Source organism: Anolis carolinensis, chromosome 1 (assembly GCF_035594765.1).
Source record: "Anolis carolinensis isolate JA03-04 chromosome 1, rAnoCar3.1.pri, whole genome shotgun sequence".
Taxonomy (NCBI): Eukaryota; Metazoa; Chordata; class Lepidosauria; order Squamata; family Dactyloidae; genus Anolis; species Anolis carolinensis.
The window spans coordinates 216,957,680-216,964,696 of NC_085841.1; the positions used below are offsets into that span (position 1 = coordinate 216,957,680).

Sequence of the window (7,017 nt, forward strand, 5' to 3'; positions counted from 1 at the left end):
TCACCAGTTATCTCAAGGCTGAACACAATACTATCCTCCTTTCCACTTTATCTTCACAATAAACCGGAGAGAGAGAAAGTAATTGGGCCATTATCACCCAGACACTTCAGATTTAAACATGGATTTCCCAAATCTCAGTCCAAAGTGTAAGGCAAGGGCAAATTTTCCTCACTTATGTCATTCTGTAAAACAATATTACTATATGACAGATGTTGAAGGAGGATGGAATAAAGTTATGCTGAATTATTGGATTACAGTGTTCCCTCACTTATCACGAGGGTTACGGTCCAGGACCACCTGCAATAAGTGAAAATCCGTGAAGTAGGGACACTATATTTATTTTAATATTTCTACATTATTTTAGTAGTTATGCACTATTTTAAATCTTTATCAACCAATCTTGTGTTGATAAATCGCCTCCTTCTCCTCCTGTTGCCGCTTGGGCTCCTTTTCTCTCCCTTCGGCTTTTCCTTCCTCCCTTCCTTAGGCTGTAAATTGTAATTTTTTATTATTTATAATATTCTTTTAAAGTTTATTGAAAAACCGCAAAAACAGCGAATCCGCAAAAAGTGAACCGCAAAATAGTGAGGGAACACTGTACATTGTATTCACAAGGAAGCCACAATATCTCCCTGTAACTGTTTTGAAATTTTTTTTATCTTTTTTGTTGTGCTCTATCCAAGTGTTTCTAGTTGTATTACAATTAATTTAGACAGGTAATGGACACCCACACAGAACAGACGTGTTGAACCCACTTCCCTTCCTTGTCCATCTTCTCACCAGTTCTTTTCTGTCTCTCATTGGAGAGATGCTTCTTTGGTCTCATCCCAGTCACTATAGAGCAGTGGATTCCAAATTCTAGTCCTCCAGATGTTTTGGATTTTAATTCCCAGAAGCAAGGTTAGAGAGTCTGGGATCTGAAATCATAAATACCTGAAAGGAGAGAGTTTGAGAAACACTGCTGTTCTGCCACCACAGAGCCTTCTACTATTTCCTTTCCCAGTTAGAAAGGTTTAGCCTGCATTGTATAAAGTTGTTGTGGGTGGTAGACGTCCAAGCTGAAGACTCATGAAGTGGATCTATAACTGAAGGCTTCTATAAAGGTTGCTGTAAAAGAAGAGATACTTGACTACACTGAACAGACTGATTGACTATTGCATAGAATGAGGATGGGATAAAAGGTTTTACCTCCTGTGTTATAAAGACATTAGTAAAAGACATATAACAGCAGAGGTTGCTACAGATCATAGCCTGAACTATCCTATGCACAAAACTACAGTTCAACATATTCACCATCAATTTGTACACATTTGTGCCATTGTTTAACCCAGGCATCAAAACCATTTTGGAAAAATTCAGGGTCTTGCTTCGTAGCCCATGATTTTAAAGCTGTTTTGATATCATTCAAGTCATTGAATCTGAAACCACGTATGTTGTCTTTCAGAGATCCAAAACAACAACATTCAATGACTTGAATGACATCAAAACAGCTTTAAAATCATGGGTCACAAAGCAAAACCCTGAATTTTTCCAAAATGGTTTTGATGTAAACCATGACACAAATGTGTACAAATTGATGGTGACTATGTTGAACTGTTGTTTTGCATAGAGGATAGTTCAGGCTATGATCTTCTTCTGCTATATGTCCATTCATAATGTTTTTATAACACAGGAGGCAAAACTTTTTGACCCTCCCGTGTATTAAGTGTGATTACTAAACTGTAATTACCAGCCTAGCCATTATTTGTGTCTGTGCAGATATTATATGAAATACAATGGTAGGGTTGAATTATATTTACTGTATATACTCGAGTATAAGCCTAGTTTTTCAGCCCTCTTTTTAAGACTGAAAAAGCCCCCCTTGGCTTATACTCGGGTGAGGGTCCTGGTTGGCTTATATTTGGATCAGCTTATACTCGAGAATATAGGGTACATTTATTATTTTTCTCTATTAATATTGGCATTATTACATTTATTATTTTTCTCTATTATTGTTGCTACTATTATATTTATTTTACTCTATTTTTATTATTATTATTATTATTATTATTTAATACATTTATTTTCACTCTGATCTTATTATTATTATTATTGCATTTATTATTTTACTCTATTATTACATGTATTATTTTCCTGTATTATTATTATTATTATTATTATTATTACATGTATTATTTTACTCTATTATTATTAAAAGGATACATAAGCACATTTACATTGAAGAAGATGAGAAGAATGATTTGATCAGAGTTGGACAGTCTTATCTTAAATTTGAGCTTTATGTAAATATTCAAAAACATTTAACCTACTGATGCCTCAATTAATGTAATTTTATTGGTATCTATTTTTATTTATGAAATTTACCACCCTTGGCTTATACTGGAGTCAATGTTTTCCCAGTTTTTTGTGGTAAAATTAGGTGCCTCGGCTTATATTCGGGTCGGCTTATACTCGAGTATATACGGTACGTTGAAAGAGCCTTAGAAGTGAGAACAAAACTAATTGTACACATTGTGTCGGTGCACACCTAGGAGGGGGTAATCTCCTCCCTTTCTTTCTGTGGTAGGCGTATTCTTTTTCCTCTTCAATTGTGACAACAAAATGCCCTGGAAGCCCTATAGCAGTCAGTAATTCAAGTGGATGAGTATTAGCAACAACTGTTCTGACAGGCTGGATGTCTATTTGATGGAGAGGTTGAAAGGAAGGGAGGAGGCAAGGTTGAGAGGTGCCATTTAATCATGTATTAAACTCTCTAATAAACACCCAGTCCAATGTATACATACCTTCTTTCTATTTTTCCAGCGGAGCCCCATTGGCACACCTACCTCTTTAAATATTGCAGCAAGATAGAAATGGATAAATGTTATACATTTCAATCCACCAGCTATTTTTAGGGTTTCTTTTGTGAAGAAAGAAAAAGATGGTCTCAGGATTCATCTACCTCTAATTTAAGAGGGAAGTGTGCAGCATAGCCGTTGTCCCCATGAGGCATTTTCAATCCAACAGAGCTTGAATGGTGAAATCGAAACACATTCCCCCGATACTGGTGTGCTGTGATTAAGCAGCCCATCCCAGGAGTTATGTGATGAATCAAGATTTTAAAAGGCTTCGGTGCCTATTTGCTGACTGACAAAGGTGAGGAAATGTATCATGAGAGTGGGGAACCACACTTATACAAATATGCACGTGGTCATGAATAATAATAATTATTATTATTATTATTATTATTATTAACTGGGATCTGCGCGCATCATCCGAAAATACATCACACAGTCCTAGACACTTGGGAAGTGTTCGACTTGTGATTTTGTGATATGAAATCCAGCATATCTATCTTGTTTGCTGTGTCATAATAAATAATAATAATAATAACAACAACAACAATATCTTTATTTGTACCCTCCCACCATTTCCCCAAAGTAGGCCCGCAGCCAGGATTTTGATTCGGGGGGGGGGGGGCTCGGATTTTTGTTTGGAGGGGGGGGCTGAGTCTGGGTGAGAGACGATCTACCCTAGCTGTCGCACCTCAGGCTAGTTTCACCTTGCTTAATAAACCCGGCTGCACACAGGTTGAAGTCTTTTGTAGTTTATTAGAAGATAGAAAATAAACTGTTCTTAAAAGCAAAAGCAAAGTTCCAAAAGATTGTTGCAAAACAGGGCTTCCAAGAATAATCCAAGAAATCATAAGGAATAAACAAGGTTCCATTAAGGCATGACAAAGTCCCATGAACATGAACAAACAAAGGCTGCAAAATAATCCAGGAAAATGAGAGCTTGCTTCTTGGCTTGAGCGAGAAGTTGCTTTGACAAAGGTTTGTCTCCCAACACACTGTTTTAATACCCTTTGCCTAGCATGAACACATTTCTTTGGCCTCTGACCTCCTTCTTGTTTGCTATTCTAACACTTCTGCGAACCTTGAATTCCAAACGTCCAGCTCAATCTAAAGATTCCATTTCGTCAAGGCCAACCAGCTCGTTAGCATCAATCTGCTGGCAGCTATGAGACTGAAAACTATCCTCCTTTTCTGAGTCAATTTGCACTTGGCTAGTTTCAGTATCATCAACACCATTCCCTGCTGTGAGAAAGACTTCCTGTTCCTCATTTTATATAACAGGAACACTTTGAACCTGAATTCCATAATTCCCATCAGAGTCATATTGAACCTGAATCCCATAATCCCCATCAGAGTCACTCTGAAGTTCCAGCTGAGTCAAAACACTAGGAAACCTTTTGTATCGTTATGCCAATGCCCCCATGCATAGGGGATATATTGAGCATAGTGCTCAGATCATGATATGAGTAAACATAACAGTTTAAATAATAAAAGTAAGGCCTTTTTGCAGACCACCAGCTTAGAAATGGAGATGAGCACCAACCCCCAGAGTCAGTCACGACTGGACTTAATGTCAGGGGAAAACCTTTACCTAAGACTATATAAGATGCATATCACCTTGTTTTTAATATATGAAAAAAGATGTGCCTGTGAAACTTTATATGTTCATACTGAAAGTTCCAGAATGCCAAATTCCCACCCCCAACACACACATACTAATACACTTCGCTGAACATCTTCTTTATTTATTTAGATTTCTGTACCGCTTTCTGAGGCCCAAGCCCCCTGAAAGCATTTAGTAATATATTTTTAAAAACCTTACAAATGTAGGGTACAAACATGTATACTTTGCTCTGATTCTCTGGATTATTTTGGTGCTTTTTATGTTAACTGTGTGTTTGTTTATTAAACAGATAAACATACAATCCATGGGGAAAAGCTGGGGCAGGGAGTTCTGAAAGGCTAAATTATGACATATATTACAACTTAACAACAACAAATGCTAACTTTTGCTGAAATAAAAAAACCAACTGTAAATGAAAAATAAACAAAGAACTTGGAAGTTTTTGTGGCTATGAATGAGTCTCATCACAGAAGAAAAAACTCACTTTTGCCTCTCCATGAGCTCTTAATAGACTAGTGTGTTGTGTTAGTACAGTTGTGATGTATCTTATATATGTCTGACTATGAAGCTCTGTAAAGAAAGAGCACTCCCGGCCACAAAGAGCATAAAGTGCTAGAACTGGTCCAGGAATATCTCCAACCTATGAACATTCAGTAGAGTCTCACTTATCCAACGTTCTGGATTATCCAACGCATTTTTGTAGTCAATGTTTTCAAAACAATGTGATATTTTGGTGCTAAATTCGTAAATACACTAATTACTACGTAGCAATACTGCGTATTGAACTACTTTTTCTATCGAACTTGTTGTATAACATGGTGTTTTTGGTGCTTAATTTGTAAAATCATAACCTAATTTGATGTTTAATAGGCTTTTCCTTAATCCCTCCTTATTATCCAACATAGTCGCTTATCCAACGTTCTGCCGGCCCGTTTATGTTGGATAAGTGAGACTCTACTGTACTTTTCCAAGGAAAGGTTATCTTCATCTAGTCAAACTGGCTTCCTCAACTTGGACAGTGAAATCTTTTGACCAGTGGCACGTTTTTCTTGGCCAGATTTAATTTCAGATTGCTTATTCATCTATCAATTTATGACAAGGATGAAGGGTGAGTCCTCCCTCCAGCAGCACCTTCTCCTGGAACTAATAATAAAAGAAGACCTAGGACCAGTTCCTATTCCCATGCCTTATTCTAGCAAAACAAGCCAGAAATATGACCAAACAGAATAACTGTGTTAGCAAAAAACATCTGTTCAGTTATGACCGGAGGTGAATTCCAAACATCTGTTTCATGCATGAAATTTAGACATTGAACTATTTAAGGAAAGGAAGGAGCTGGTCCATAATTTTGTTCAGCTGCTGTTTTTGTTGCAGACCATTTTCATCTTATTATTTAAGTCCAGGTACTCTGGCTTTTCTGATGTAAAGATAGATGCCCTAGAAATGTAAACTATATGTATAAACCAGAAATACAAATAACAGATGCTGGTAGAATTAATCAGGTTTTGCAGTAATTGCTTCCTTTCATTTCAGTATTCCTGAATGGGGGTACATTGATGTTCAAGTTCATTACCTGTTAAGACTGGATGCACTAAAAATGGCAAAATTTGGATTTCAAAGATTTTGTTGTCATTGTGTCATTGCAAAAGGGTTGAGGGAGAGACACTGCACCTTAATTAACAAACATGCACCAATATAAGATTTGATGCTACTTGCTGCTAAAAGGCAACATAGTTGGATGCATTAATAGATAGGGTGTACTTGTGACTAGGGAAGCCCGTCCATAAATGTGGACATTTTTTCTGACATGCAATGGACAATAGTCAGCCATTAACCTAACCTTGTAATGAGTGTGAAAAGATGAATGATCCTGGATTTGTCAAGTCTGGTAAATCCTTGAAAACTGTTGTACAAATTATCACAGGGAAGATCAGTTAAAAAAACTAAAGTGACATATGTGTTGTTGAAGGCTTTCATGACCGGGATCACAGGGTTGTTTTATGTTTTCCGGGCTGTATGGCCATGTTCCAGAAGTATTCTCTCCTGACGTTTCGCCCACATCTATGGCAGGCATCCTCAGAGGTTGTGAGGTATGGAGAAACTAAGCAAGGAAGGCTTATATATATCTGTGGAAAGTCCAGGGTGAGAGAAGAACTCTTGTCAGTTGGAGGCCAGTGTGAGTGTTGTAGTTAATCACCTAAATTAGCACTGAATGGCTTCATCTCCTGGCTTCTTCCTGCCTGGGGGCATCCTTTGTTCAGAGTCGTTAGCTGCCCCTGGTTGATGCATGTCTGGAACTCCTCTGTTTTTAGTGTGTTGCTTTTTATTTACTGTTCTGACATATATCTGAAATACTTCCATGATTGTTGTTGTGGTTGTTGTTGTTACATTTGAGTGCATTGTTGGCAAGGAATTTTTGTTTGTTGCTAAAAGAATGTTCTTGGCATGTTTGCACTAAAGTCTACTGTTTGTTTTTGAATGATTTGCTTTTCAATTTAACACCATAAATCAGGTGGGGGAGAGAGGGTGTTAGATTTTTAGACTACAACTCCCAGAATA

General features: G+C 37.3%; 1 protein-coding gene across 11 annotated transcripts in view; it reads left to right on the plus strand.

Moving 5' to 3' along the window:
* Nucleotides 1–7,017, plus strand: part of kcnh7 (potassium voltage-gated channel subfamily H member 7) — a 471,529-nt gene that overhangs the window by 256,435 nt on the left and 208,077 nt on the right. The gene's annotated exons all lie outside the window — the stretch shown is intronic.